This window comes from Hibiscus syriacus, unplaced genomic scaffold, assembly GCF_006381635.1.
Source record: "Hibiscus syriacus cultivar Baekdansim isolate YM2019G1 unplaced genomic scaffold, ASM638163v2 tig00110988_pilon, whole genome shotgun sequence".
Lineage (NCBI taxonomy): Eukaryota > Viridiplantae > Streptophyta > Magnoliopsida > Malvales > Malvaceae > Hibiscus > Hibiscus syriacus.
In genome coordinates this window covers 2117292-2133345 of record NW_024062942.1, presented here as the reverse complement: position 1 = coordinate 2133345, position 16054 = coordinate 2117292, and the positions used below count along the sequence as shown (strand labels likewise).

At 33.1% G+C, this 16054-nt stretch overlaps 2 pseudogenes; one reads left to right on the top strand and one right to left on the bottom strand.

Moving 5' to 3' along the window:
• Window positions 1-4799: 4799 nt before the first annotated feature.
• Window positions 4800-7872, top strand: LOC120149035 (annotated as a pseudogene).
• A 5460-nt stretch (window positions 7873-13332) lies between these two features.
• On the bottom strand, window positions 13333-15010 carry LOC120149018 (annotated as a pseudogene).
• Between the last annotated feature and the right edge of the window lie 1044 nt (window positions 15011-16054).

The window sequence follows — 16054 nt, the reverse complement described above, 5'->3', positions numbered from 1 at the left end:
GATTTTAACTTATCTGAATGTCGTCTGTATTTGCCAGATGCAATTCCGATGGGATACCGACATGGGAGATTGTTGTCGTGGGCTGGAGCCGAAAGTTGAAGGTTAAATTCTCGTCATTATTATTATTGCAAATGGTGATAGTGAAATTATACATTTTTCTGGCGCTAGCAAAAATGGTATGGGATGAGTTCTTAGTTGTCTCTTGTTTATAATGGTATTTACCGATTAGAGGCGCTGTTAACTTGTATAGATACATTGCTTTCCAATACAAATTGCCAATTTGATTAAAGCCCAAAATTGGAAGATGGCCCTATAAGCCGAAACCCAATAGTCCATCCCTTTTACTTAAATAACAGTATGCATAAAAATCAACAAATTTCATATATAACTTTAAAAAAAAAATCATATATGACTAAACCAAATAGGTCACAAGAAATTAATGCATGGAAGTTTTAGTAAATAATTTGACTTAACCAATTTGCATTATTGAGAGAAAATATGAACACTCTAACCATCTGGATTATGTCATTATGAATAAAATTAGTACTGAAAAATTATTTTATTAACTGCATATTGAATCGAAGGTTGAATTCAATTCTTTTCCAGGTAGCCGTTCCAAAGGTAACTGAAGATATCTGGTTACTGAGTTTGCTTTCCCTTTCGGTACTTCTAGTAGTAAAGAATTTATAAATTAGGACTGTAATTAAATGAGCAGGACAACAAACAACGTTGTGTTTGTTTGTTTGTTTTTTAAGGTCTGTGGTTCATGATCATTTAAATTTTTAATATTGTGTTCATATTTATTTATTTATGAAGATATTTGTGTTTGATTCGCTTAACGTTTGCGAATATGGTCCGTTTATATGCTCGCCAACCCTTTAGTTTATTTATTTTTATCCATTTATTCTATTTCCAAGGCAAATAAAAATTGTGAAATTACACCACTAGTCTTTAAGCTTTTTGTCTTTCACAGTTTGAGCTTCAGAGTTTACTTTGTGTTCAATTTAGTCTCTACCTTCACTAATATTTAAAATGTAAAAAATAAAATGAAAAAGAGAATTGGATAAACAAGCTTATAAGTGAGTTGATAAACGAACTTGTTCGTGAACATATACAAACCGAACACATCTTTGTTTGTGTTCGATCATTTATTAAATAAATATAAAAATTTTATTCATGCTCATTCATTTAACTTAATAAACGAATGTTATAAGATCAGTTCTCGAATAATTTATCAAACTTCGTTCATTTACAATCCTACGTATAATTGGGTTCAACTGCCCTCTGTTAGAGGCAGATTTTGCATTACTATATTATTTCTCATATAATTATGTGAAAATCAAAGAACCTTGCAGTTTGCAAGCTTAAGCCTGTCCTCACAAGTAGTTCTTTATCTGTCAGGAATACTTATTTTTATTTAGCCTTGTTTGTGGGATTCTTAAAATCTAGGCATCACTAATTTCGCAAAATTTATGATTTTTCTATGTTCACTAAAAATAACCTTTGAGTTTGTATTTATTAAATAAGATTTTGCATGCTGTTGCTTTTTCTATACGATTACAAAGGTATTTTATATTTTAAATATTTTAAATTATTTGATAATGAAAGTTAAAACACTTTGACAGAGATTGAGGCTCGAATTTGGAATCTCCAGAAACAATAATCATCATTTTAAGCACCGAGGTAACTTGATTTCATGCATATGTCGTTGCTTTTTAATATGTATTTTGATGCTATTTTATGCAGTTCCTTCGATAGCACTTGGATCCAACTAATAATAATTTTAAAGAGATGGAGAACGTTAATTTCACATTAGAAAGAAAAAACAAAAATACTGAAGTGTATAAACAGTAACACTACATATCTTATCATATATGTTTTCCGAAAAGAGTATAATGACTGGATAACACAATACTTTGTCTGCAAGTGACAATGGGTCCGTCACACAATTTGCAAGTCACTAATGGCCGACATGGGAAGTTATGTGTATACTGGGCTTTATTAGTTTGTGTTACCCGTTATGTATCTGAGAGCTTAACAAGAGAAAGCTTTAGTATATTATCTAATATATTTACTTGCTTTACCGACACCGATTGATATGGGATGAGGTACTAGATCTTTTAAATAATGTCAAGAGTTTAAATTTTAACGTTTACGAATGGAGTAAACTGAGTGCTTATACAATATTCGATCAAGATTAATTGATTAATAAATCGGATATCAGTAGTTATATCAAATATCTATATAAATATATAGTTGTTCTATTCGGTTAAAGTTGCTCAAGGGAACTGATATGTTGCATGTAGTTCACTATGGCCGAGAATGAAATGATTGTGCATTTTATTTTGCCAGTCTTTATGGAGAGTGGAGTGGTTTTTAGGCTTTGGGTGATCACAATTTATTCATAACATGGCAGCTCTCGAGCTAACAAAAGATTTAGTTTTGAATCACACGACTTTGAGCACATTAAATTCCCATGATTTTGGTGATTTTTAAATTAATGGCTTTACAAATATAAAATGGGGATGGGGTGTTTAATATTTTATTAGAGACGAAAGCGATGAGCATTTCACTGCAGGTTGAAATTGTGAAACCCCACTGCAATATTGTTATTTTTAATTGCACATGGGCTGCCTACTCTTGAAGAACACTGGCCTGAACTTCAACTCTCAAATGGCGTTTGCTCACCATATGGTCAAAAATAGGACAAAAAGGTAAAAGTGATTCATTGGAAATTTGCAAATGGCCCGAGTGGTTAAAAAATGGGACAATAAGAGACCTTGGATTCTTCTTCCTCCAAATCTCAATAATCCATATTGTCTTTTTAACTGTGATCTCTTAAAGCTTACCAAATACACACTAATGCACGCCAGTCATGCATTCACTTTTGTTTTTACTTTTGGCTCACATTGCTGTCATCTTTGGCTCCTGCCCATGCAGTTTCTTCATATACTCGACTCTCACCTGCCCATCTAATAATTTACGCCAACAATCAGACACCAGCAATTGTCTTCTCTAATCATATCACCATGCTTCTTCTATTATGGCCATGGGAGGGAAGGGAACACCAAAAATGAATAAGCTATATATGTTGGATCCAGTGATAATAAATTACATCTGGTCCGACGATTCTAAAATAATTTGATATAAAAATTGATAAGTATTCTATTTGGTTAATATTTTATTATTAATTAATCCATCTTTATCTCTTTTATAGTACTAATTTGAGTTATTTACGTTAGATTATGTTCAAGACTCTACTTCCCAAAAATCAATAATTAAATAACTAATTAAAACATATTTATTCTATTTTTTGGAATAATCGACGCCAACTCAGATTAAAAAGACAAAATTAGGTGCCAACTCTAATTAAATAGTCTAATCAGCAATATCAAAGGAGAAAAACAAGACGAACTACAATTCTTTAGAAATTAAAAGATATAATTGAATTCAAACACTTTAGATTTTATTATTTTGTTTAGATTTTATTATTTTTATTAGGAATTTTAGTTTACAATTAATTAAGTATTTTAATGTAATTAAGAGTTAGTATTCTATTTTCACTTGGTTATCCCAAAGTTATAAATACCATCTAGGGGAGGAGCTTGAGAGATGTACAAATTCAGAATTTAGTATATAATTGATATTGGCTTTTAGGTCTTTAGTTCAATAAAATTATTTTCTTTTTCATCTTTTCACTCTTCCACACGCCAAGTATGAATTCTATTATACTTGACTAAACTTTTTTTCGCTGATAGCTGAGTTACGGTTCAATTCAATCTCGTGAGAATTGTAAAAACGCTTCATACCTTTAGATTCTTTCTTGATTTTCGACAGATGACCTTTTCTTTAAATATCTCAATACCTAGAGTGTATGTTGGTGGATAGTCGGCTTATAGCAAATTCAATTCCCTAAGGGTGCGTTTGGTTCATGGAATATAAAATTACCCGTGTGAATAAAAGATTACCAGAGAATACGATTACTGGAATATTGTATTTTGTGTTTGGTTGGTTTAGCAGGAATATAAGATTACCGTGTTCGGTTAAAGGAATAAAAGATTATTGGAATGTATATTTGACCAAATTGTCCTTATTATATATTTGTTTTTTTAACAAGTTGAATTCTACTATAATATTACTATAATCAATTTATATATTTTCTTTAAAAAATTTAAATTCATAAAATTTATATAATTTTTTTACAAAATTGAAAAGATAAATAGGTTTAATGAAAGGGTAAAATTTTATTTTAACTCATGAACTTCATATAAAATTTTAATTATAGACTTTTTTTTTGTAAATCTAAAATTTCGTTTTTTTTTGTTTGATTTCGTTGACTTGGTTGTGACTTATGCTATTAGCACAGTTTCTTCCTTAATTTCTTAAATATATGTTTTTTGCGGCAAAATTACCTGCGATCAAAATAAGGTTGCGGATCTCGTTTTTGCTAAGAATAGGAAAGACTACAAATCAAGTACTTTTCAAGGCATCTTCATTACTAAGTGTAACATTATTTTTATTTTGCTTTTGTTATCAAATTAGTTGAATATTTCTAGATAAAAATGCTAAAGAATGACCCGTAAGAGAATTTTTAAAAAATATTTTGAGAAGTCAAAACTATTGGAAAAATTACTCTTATTTGAGGTGCATACAATTGATAGAAATCACGGTGTTTAATCCTCTGTCTTGCTTCCCTGATTGATTTGATTGATTAATGTGAATGAGCTCAACTAATTGATACCTTTTTGTCTTCAGATCTGTGAACATTTTAATTGGAACTATTTATTGTAGTGGGGTTTTGTTTGTATGCTTTCGTCAAATAGAAGCTTTAATGGCGTCAAGATCGTGTGCAAATTTTTTACACTTGGTTTCTGGGGATCTACTTGATATTCCTCAAACTCCAAGAGCTCTTCCCCGCGTAATGACTGTTCCTGGGATAATCTCTGACATGGATTCCTGTAGCAGTAATGATGGGGATTCAGATGTTACTTCTTCTGGTTGTAGAGAACGCAAAATTGTAGTGGCAAACATGTTACCTTTGCATGCTAAAAGAGATGGAGAGACTTCTAAATGGCGATTCAGCTGGGATGACGATGCTCTTTTACTACATCTAAAGGATGGTTTTTCTCCTGAAACAGAAGTTATATACATAGGATCTCTCAAGGTTGATATAGATGTGAACGAACAGGAAGAAGTTGCCCAAATACTGTTGGAAGATTTTAATTGTGTTCCTACATTTCTACCTCATGATTTGCAGAAGAAGTTTTATCTTGGGTTCTGTAAACAGCATTTGTGGCCTCTTTTCCACTACATGCTGCCCATGTGTCCTGACCATGGTGATAGGTTTGACCGTATTCTATGGCAGGCATATGTTTCTGCTAATAAAATATTTGCTGCCAAGGTTATGGAAGTTATCAATCCAGATGATGATTATGTTTGGATTCATGATTATCACCTGATGGTTCTTCCCACATTTTTGAGGAAACACTTCCATAGAATCAAGCTTGGATTTTTCCTCCACAGCCCTTTCCCCTCATCAGAAATATATCGAACATTGCCTGTCCGGGATGAGATTCTGAGGGGACTGCTGAATTGTGATCTAATTGGTTTTCATACGTTTGATTATGCACGACATTTCTGTCTTGCTGCAGTAGAATGCTGGGCCTTGATTATGAATCTAAAAGAGGACATATTGGTCTTGATTACTTTGGTCGCACAGTTTTTATTAAAATTCTTCCTATAGGAGTTCATATGGGTAGACTTGAGTCAGTGTTGAATCTCTCATCCACTGCTGCCAAGGTCCAAGAGATTGAGAAACAGTTTGAAGGGAAAAAATTGATTCTTGGAGTAGATGACATGGATATTTTCAAAGGCATCAGTCTTAAACTACTGGCTATGGAACAACTGTTACAGCAGCATCCAGATATGCAGGGTAAAATAGTCCTGGTTCAGATTGTGAATCCTGCAAGGGGCTTTGGAAAGGATGTCCAGGAAGCTAAGAAAGAGACTTATATGGCTGCTAAAAAGATCAATGATGTTTATGGTTCACCCAAATATCAGCCAGTGGTTCTGATTGATCGTCCTGTTCCCCGTTATGAGAAATCTGCCTATTATGCGCTAGCAGAATGTTGCATAGTGCTGTGTGGGATGGAATGAATCTGGTTCCTTACAAGTACATTGTTTGTCGGCAGGGAACTCCTGCTATGGATGAGGCACTGGGTGTAAAGCCAGAATCTCCACGAACAAGCATGCTCGTTGTTTCTGAATTCATTGGTTGCTCACCGTCTTTAAGTGGAGCGATAAGGGTAAATCCTTGGGATATTGATGCTGTGGCGGAGGCTTTAAATACAGCTATTACCGGAGTCAGAGAAGCAATTGCGACATGACAAACACTACCGATATGTTAGTACTCATGATGTAGCATATTGGGCTCGCAGCTTTACCATGGACTTGGATAGAGCATGCCAAGATCATTTTAGTAAACGCTGCTGGGGCATTGGTTTTGGCCTTGGTTTCAGAGTCGTATCTCTTTCTCCTAGTTTTAGGAGGCTTTCTATTGATCACATTGTTTCGGCATATAAACAAACAAATAGAAGAGCAATATTTCTTGACTACGATGGCACTCTTGTTCCTGAAGCTTCCATTATTAAATCTCCTAGCCCTGATGTTATATATCATCATCAAGATCCTCTGTGATGATCCTAAGAACACCGTGTATTGTTAGTGGGAGGGGTAGAACTTCACTTAGCGAGTGGCTTGCTCCTTGCGAGAAGCTGGGAATAGCTGCTGAGCATGGGTACTTCATAAGGTACACTGACTACAATTTTTTTAATATATGGCCAGAGTCTAAATGACTAAAATAAGCTTGGGCCATTTTCTTTTTTCTTCGTGTAGATGGAGTAAGGACTCTGAATGGGAAACCAGCACTGGTGCTGACCTTGAATGGAAAAGATTGTGGAACCTGTCATGAGCCTGTATAGAGAGGCAACAGATGGCTCCAGCATAGAGCCTAAGGAGAGTGCTTTGGTGTGGCACCATCAAGATGCGGACCCTGATTTCGGATCATGCCAGGCCAAGGAATTGCTGGATCATTTGGAAAGTGTTCTTGCAAATGAACCGGCAGTTGTTAATAGAGGCCAGCACATTGTTGAAGTTAAACCACAGGTATGATAAAATTGATTCTCGACTAGATGGCTACCTGCCCCTCCCTCCCATTTTTATGTGTGTAATTTAAAATATTGTCGAATCAAGCTTCCTAATCTATATTTTTTATTTAATTCAGGGAGTAAGCAAAGGGTTGGTTGCAGAAAAGGTTCTGTCGAGAATGATCGACAGTGGAGAGTCACCTGATTTTGTAATGTGTGTTGGTGATGATAAATCCGACGAAGATATGTTTCAGAGCATATTAACTTCAGTCTCTAATCCATCCTTGCCTGTGGCTCCAGAAATCTTTGCATGCACCGTTGGCCGAAAGCCTAGCAAAGCTAAGTATTACCTTGATGACACTGCTGACGTTTTGAAGTTACTTAAAGGCCTTGGAACCGCTACAATTTCAAAGCCTAGGTGCCTGCCTCGTCTTAAGGTTTCTTTCGAGAGTAATGCTTGACAGAAGGCGCGGTGGCCGGCATAAATTTACCGGTTCACATTGGAGTGTGCGATTTGCTTCAAGGGATTCTTCTTTCGAACGAGTGAAACTTTGATTTTAACTTATCTGAAATGTCGTCTGTATTTGCCAGATGCAATTCCGATGGGATACCGACATGGGAGATTGTTGTCGTGGGCTGGAGCCGAAAGTTGAAGGTTAAATTCTCGTCATTATTATTGCAAATGGTGATAGTGAAATTATACATTTTTCTGGCGCTAGCAAAAATGGTATGGGATGAGTTCTTAGTTGTCTTGTTTATAATGGTATTACCGATTAGAGGCGCTGTTAACTTGTATAGATACATTGCTTTCCAATACAAATTGCCAATTTGATTAAAGCCCAAAATTGGAAGATGGCCCTATAAGCCGAAACCCAATAGTCCATCCCTTTACTTAAAAACAGTATGCATAAAAATCAACAAATTCATATATAACTTTAAAAAAAAAATCATATATGACTAAACCAAATAGGTCACAAGAAATTAATGCATGGAAGTTTTAGTAAATAATTTGACTTAACCAATTTGCATTATTGAGAGAAAATATGAACACTAACCATCTGGATTATGTCATTATGAATAAAATTAGTACTGAAAAAATTATTTTATTAACTGCATATTGAATCGAAGGTTGAATTCAATTCTTTTCCAGGTAGCCGTTCCAAAGGTAACTGAAGATATCTGGTTACTGAGTTTGCTTTCCCTTTCGGTACTTCTAGTAGTAAAGAATTTATAATTAGGACTGTAATTAAATGAGCAGGACAACAAAAAACGTTGTGTTTGTTTGTTGTTTTTTAAGGTCTGTGGTTCATGATCATTTAAATTTTTAATATTGTGTTCATATTTATTTATTTATGAAGATATTTGTGTTTGATTCGCTTAACGTTTGCGAATATGGTCCGTTTATATGCTCGCCAACCCTTTAGTTTATTTATTTTTATCCATTTATTCTATTTCCAAGGCAAATAAAAATTGTGAAATTACACCACTAGTCTTTAAGCTTTTTGTCTTTCACAGTTTGAGCTTCAGAGTTTACTTTGTGTTCAATTTAGTCTCTACCTTCACTAATATTTAAAATGTAAAAAATAAAATGAAAAAGAGAATTGGATAAACAAGCTTATAAGTGAGTTGATAAACGAACTTGTTCGTGAACATATACAAACCGAACACATCTTTGTGTGTGTTCGATCATTTATTAAATAAATATAAAAATTTTATTCATGCTCATTCATTTAACTTAATAAACGAATGTTATAAGATCAGTTCTCGAATAATTTATCAAACTTCGTTCATTTACAATCCTACGTATAATTGGGTTCAACTGCCCTCTGTTAGAGGCAGATTTTGCATTACTATATTATTTCTCATATAATTATGTGAAAATCAAAGAACCTTGCAGTTTGCAAGCTTAAGCCTGTCCTCACAAGTAGTTCTTTATCTGTCAGGAATACTTATTATTAGCCTTGTTTGTGGGATTCTTAAAATCTAGGCATCACTAATTTCGCAAAATTATGATTTTTCTATGTTCACTAAAAATAACCTTTGAGTTTGTATTTATTATAAGATTTTGCATGCTGTTGCTTTTTCTATACGATTACAAAGGTTTTATATTTTAAATATTTTAATTATTTGATAATGAAAGTTAAAACACTTTGACAGAGATTGAGGCTCGAATTTGGAATCTCCAGAAACAATAATCATCATTTTAAGCACCGAGGTAACTTGATTTCATGCATATGTCGTTGCTTTTAATATGTATTTTGATGCTATTTTATGCAGTTCCTTCGATAGCACTTGGATCCAACTAATAATAATTTTAAAGAGATGGAGAACGTTAATTTCACATTAGAAAGAAAAAACAAAAATACTGAAGTGTATAAACAGTAACACTACATATCTTATCATATATGTTTTCCGAAAAGAGTATAATGACTGGATAACACAATACTTTGTCTGCAAGTGACAATGGGTCCGTCACACAATTTGCAAGTCACTAATGGCCGACATGGGAAGTTATGTGTATACTGGTAGTATATCAAATATCTAAATATATAGTTGTTCTATTCGGTTAAAGTTGCTCAAGGGAACTGATATGTTGCATGTAGTTCACTGGCCGAGAATGAAATGATGTGCTTTTATTTTGCCAGTCTTTATGGAGAGTGGAGTGGTTTTTAGGCTTTGGGTGATCACAATTATTCATAACATGGCAGCTCTCGAGCTAACAAAGATTTAGTTTTGAATCACACGACTTTGAGCACATTAAATTCCCATGATTTGGTGATTTTTAAATTAATGGCTTTACAAATATAAAATGGGGATGGGGTGTTAATATTTATTAGAGACGAAAGCGATGAGCATTTCACTGCAGGTTGAAATTGTGAAACCCCACTGCAATATTGTTATTTTTAATTGCACATGGGCTGCCTACTCTTGAAGAACACTGGCCTGAACTTCAACTCTCAAATGGCGTTTGCTCACCATATGGTCAAAAATAGGACAAAAAGGTAAAAGTGATTCATTGGAAATTTGCAAATGGCCCGAGTGGTTAAAAAATGGGACAATAAGAGACCTTGGATTCTTCTTCCTCCAAATCTCAATAATCCATATTGTCTTTTTAACTGTGATCTCTTAAAGCTTACCAAATACACAATGCACGCCAGTCATGCATTCACTTTTGTTTTACTTTTGGCTCACATTGCTGTCATCTTTGGCTCCTGCCCATGCAGTTTCTTCATATACTCGACTCTCACCTGCCCATCTAATAATTTACGCCAACAATCAGACACCAGCAATTGTCTTCTCTAATCATATCACCATGCTTCTTCTATTATGGCCATGGGAGGGAAGGGAACACCAAAAATGAATAAGCTATATATGTTGGATCCAGTGATAATAAATTACATCTGGTCCGACGATTCTAAAATAATTTGATATAAAAATTGATAAGTATTCTATTTGGTTAATATTTTATTATTAATTAATCCATCTTTATCTCTTTTATAGTACTAATTGAGTTATTTACGTTAGATTATGTTCAAGACTCTACTTCCCAAAAATCAATAAATAACTAATTAAAACATATTTATTCTATTTTTTGGAATAATCGACGCCAACTCAGATTAAAAAGACAAAATTAGGTGCCAACTCTAATTAAATAGTCTAATCAGCAATATCAAAGGAGAAAAACAAGACGAACTACAATTCTTTAGAAATTAAAAGATATAATTGAATTCAAACACTTTAGATTTTATTATTTTGTTTAGATTTTATTATTTTTATTAGGAATTTTAGTTTACAATTAATTAAGTATTTTAATGTAATTAAGAGTTAGTATTCTATTTTCACTTGGTTATCCCAAAGTTATAAATACCATCTAGGGGAGGAGCTTGAGAGATGTACAAATTCAGAATTTAGTATATAATTGATATTGGCTTTTAGGTCTTTAGTTCAATAAAATTATTTTCTTTTTCATCTTTTCACTCTTCCACACGCCAAGTATGAATTCTATTATACTTGACTAAACTTTTTTTCGCTGATAGCTGAGTTACGGTTCAATTCAATCTCGTGAGAATTGTAAAAACGCTTCATACCTTTAGATTCTTTCTTGATTTTCGACAGATGACCTTTTCTTTAAATATCTCAATACCTAGAGTGTATGTTGGTGGATAGTCGGCTTATAGCAAATTTCAATTCCCTAAGGGTGCGTTTGGTTCATGGAATATAAAATTACCCGTGTGAATAAAAGATTACCAGAGAATACGATTACTGGAATATTGTATTTTGTGTTTGGTTGGTTTAGCAGGAATATAAGATTACCGTGTTCGGTTAAAGGAATAAAAGATTATTGGAATGTATATTTGACCAAATTGTCCTTATTATATATTTGTTTTTTTAACAAGTTGAATTCTACTATAATATTACTATAATCAATTTATATATTTTCTTTAAAAAATTTAAATTCATAAAATTTATATAATTTTTTTACAAAATTGAAAAGATAAATAGGTTTAATGAAAGGGTAAAATTTTATTTTAACTCATGAACTTCATATAAAATTTTAATTATAGACTTTTTTTTTGTAAATCTAAAATAGTTTAAGGACAAATTTGTAATTTAACATTCGTAAGATTTTTATTATTCAACGACAGAAGAAGGATATTTTTGAAGAAATTTTTTTAAGGGCATTTTAGTCCAAAACGCCGGTAATCCAATAATACCTAAGAGAAGGGATGTAATCACATTCCCGATAATATACCACAACAAATTCACTGTTGGTTATAAAAGATTACCGGGAATGAGATTACCGGTCAACCAAACGGGGGAATGGAGGTAATCACATTCCCGGTAATATACCCCAAAAAATCCACTGTTGGTAATAAAAGATTACCGGGAATGAGATTACCGACCAACCAATCGGGGGAATGAGGATTTCATTCCCTCGGTAATACAACATTCCTTGAACCAAACAGGGCCTAAGAACAAACTTAGTGGCGGTCCGCTAAGGGAAATCAAGATCGGATTCGATTTTCATCGAGATACCATAATCCGAGCACGTGCTTTTCCAGCACTAAAGAAAGAATTGGCGTTAACATCGATAGCTGTTGTTAATCCAAGCAAGGTTTAAATTTCAAAGATTGTCTTTGGGAATTAATTCACTTGAGAGAAGAGTAAGTTACAAGAGTTGGACCTTGTAGACTATAACCGACAAGCATCCGAAATAAAACTTATTTAAGTGATCGAGATGGATTGAGACAAAGCAAAACTAAAGGCTATCTTTCTTCATAATTAATTTTTCTACAATTAATTTTTCTTATTTTTATTGCTTTCGTTACTTTAATTTAATTTAATTTAGTTTACTTTTATTTTAAACTCACTCTTTTTAATTATTTTGTTTTACAACTTTATTGATTCAAGATCAAATCAAATTAGAATTAAAAAATTTCGAATCCATGTGACCATCACCCTTCTTTCCTATTTTATAGTTTTAGTATAATTGTTTGAGAAAAATGATTAATTATTTCACAATTACAAGTTTCAAGGAAGCTTTCAACCCCTTAAATGAACTTTCTACTCTTAATGTAGTTTAAGTGAGAGGTAAGCTTGGGATCTCAACTTTATTTTTATTTATTCTTTGAATAATATAATATGAAGTAATTATAATATAATATTTATTTAAAATTTTTAATTATTGACAAATGACATCACACAAAATTTATAGACATAATTAAATAATTTAAAATATTTAAAAAGAACGATACTTCATTTTATTATTGAGATTGATAATGATTATATGACCCCACAATCCACTCACTTATGTCTAGTGTCAAACTTTTTTTTTTTCTTATAATGGACACTCACCAGAGTCCTTCAAATCACTTTTTTTGGATCCCACCATCCCTCATCATACAAAGCAAACAAAGGCTCCTATTAGAACATCAAATTAAGGGAATTCACCATAGTAAAAATACAAAATAAAGCTTGTCATTGAAAGCACCAGACGATTTGACGTCAGTGTATCCTTTTTTCACCCTTTTCTGTATTATTCTCTTTTGGCGTACATTGTTGGCAGAGGGAGAAAGATGTAAGAGTAATTATTGGAATTTGGTTTGTAATTTGCCATTGTAAGAACATGTTTACATTTTGTGTAGTCATAAAAGTAAGAACGTGAAGAAGCACATTCATAGCACTGGTAAAGAATCAAGTTTCTTTGAGAGAAAAGAGAAAGTAAAAAAGCTAAAAGAAACTGCTTAAATGATTAAATTCACTGAATATATATGGCTATAATGGAGTACAAAGGAACAGTAAATACCTTAGGTAACTTGATTTCTACAATCAGTCCATGGCAAACCAGCAGTAACAGATGAAGAGCCTATGGTATCTGAAGAACTTGGGAATTTACCCTTCCTTGACCATTGCCAGATCTTGGAAACAGAGAAGCTTTCACCTTACTTGTCAAGTTAATTTTCTTTCCCTCAAAATCCCCATCATTTGATGAATTTCCATTCTGTCCACCTCTTCCCTTCACAAGCTTCACACTATTAGCAGTGCCATTGCTTCCTCTAGAAAGGCATAGAGCTACCTGCAACTCATCAGCAACAACATATTGGAATGATCCCATTGAGTAACATCTCCTAGCATCCAAATTACTGCTATTGGTCACCCCTTCTTCTCCTTCTCCTTCTCCTTCTCTTCCTTTTCCATCATTTGAACTTCAAAATTTGCCTAATCTGACAGAAAACACCCTCTTCCCAATGTCATTACTTGATAACACAGTTTCTTCCCTTGGATACTCAAAGTCAAAAACTGGGTTTTCAATTGGGAGCTCAGGTGTGAAAATGGTCCCTCTACAAAGGGGGCAAGTAGAGTTAGACATCAACCATGTGTCTATGCAGTCTATATGGAAAGCATGACTACACAAGGGAAGTAATCTCAATTTATCTTCTTCCAAGAACTCACAGAGACAAACTGCACAATCAAATGGCTCCTTCAACCCCGTTATTTCCTTGTAAAGAAACACAGGCAGAGCATCTATGAAAGACTGATCTAGACCCGAATCATGAAGATGGAAGAGTTGCTGTAACTGTCTTTGGTAGGCATCAGTCCCTGACATTTCTGGGTATCTGTCGGATTCTGATAAAGATGAGGGAGACCTGTGCTTCATTATAAATCTTACCAGCAATTGAACAAGGCCAGATATGAAGAATATAACAGCCAAAACAACAATGATGAACAAAACAGCTGGGCTTATTTTACTAGCCGAAGATGATGAGGGAACAGGATTTGACTGCTTCCGGTAATCATTACTGAGCGGCAATGGAGGAGAGGAGAAAGAAGAAGACATTCTAGGAAATGGGCATGCTAAAAACACCTGGCTCTTCAACTTTCTTGAATCAAAACAACACTGAAACCATATTTCTAGGTTCCTTTTAGATTAAACCCAAACTCAAAAACTAAAACGAACAAGCAATGGGCACATTGTTTCTTGCACCCACAGCAAAAACCCAGCTAAGAGGCAAAAAGAAAAAAAACTAATCTCTGACTGAAGATTGAAAAGTAAGCGGATTGCTTAGGTAGAATATTTGGGAAGAAAAGAAATACTACTAGCTCGAAACAGGTGTAAGAAGAACACGAGGCACTCTTCTCTAACTCTTCTAAAATACCTTAAACCAAGTCAAGGTTTTAGTTGACCTGCCTCAGAAATTAGAAAAGTCCGGCATCAATGGAACCCTGATTTTAATGAGCTGTTCCGGGGTTGTTGCAGTGAACCCCGTTTGCTGCTCCTTGGAGTTTCCAATCCCCTTTACATAATGGCTTGTTATAGACGAAGCTGGAGAGAGAGAGCAAAGGACCAAAGTGAATATTTACGCCGACTTGGATGGAGTTTTGCTTCTGTTTATTCAACCACAACTTCACAATAATTTAGCTGAATTTATGCTCTTAATATTATTGTTGTAAGAGCAAATTTGTGTTATGAAAAGTCGAACAAGTTTTCTTTAACATATCATCATTAGTAATTCTCGTTTCATATAATTTTAAGATATAAAAAACTTATTATATGGCAAGACTTAAAACTTAATGATATTGATAACAAAAAACGAAAAATAAGAAAGATAAAAGATGTTCTCTTTAATTCTAATTCTTCAGGAACTAGTTATGCTTACTCCATCCTCTTAGTTAGAAATACACGACGAATGTCCATAACGTTAGACTGATGCATGTATTATTGTTTCATAATGTTATTCAATTTGATTAAAATTAAAAAAAAATGTGGAAACGAAATTTCTATCATTTTAAAAAAAATATGATGCTATTATTGATAATATTTTTTCTCATAAAAATCACTCCAAATCAAATCAATAAAAATATCGTTTCTAATGATCATATATAGGGATGTAAATGAAATGAGTTTAAACGAATAAAGTTGTATTGGTGTTCACTTGTTTATTTATTATGGTGTTCGTTTAAATTTTTAATATCATATTCGTCTTCATTTATTTTATTTTGAAGGTGTTTGTTCGTTTAGCATTCGCAAGCATGTCCGTTTAATCGGTTAGTGTTCAAGAACCTTTTATTTGCAAAGCCAAAGAAAATGGTGAAATTACAAACTAGTCCTTTAGTTTCTTTAATTTTATAGTTTAAACTTCAAAGTTCACTTTATATTTGATTTAGTCCTTAGTTTCATTGATATTTAAAATGTAAAAAATAAAAGGAAAACGAGAACAAAGTAAACGACTCAATAAACAAACTTATAGTTTAGTAGATAAATGAGGTTGTTCGTGAATATAAACGAACCGAACAAACCATTGTAAATTCGTCGAACACAATTTTTTATTTATTAATATTTATTTATTTATTTAATTTAATAAATAAAAATTATAGATGGTTGGCTAATATCATATATAATGTGGAAA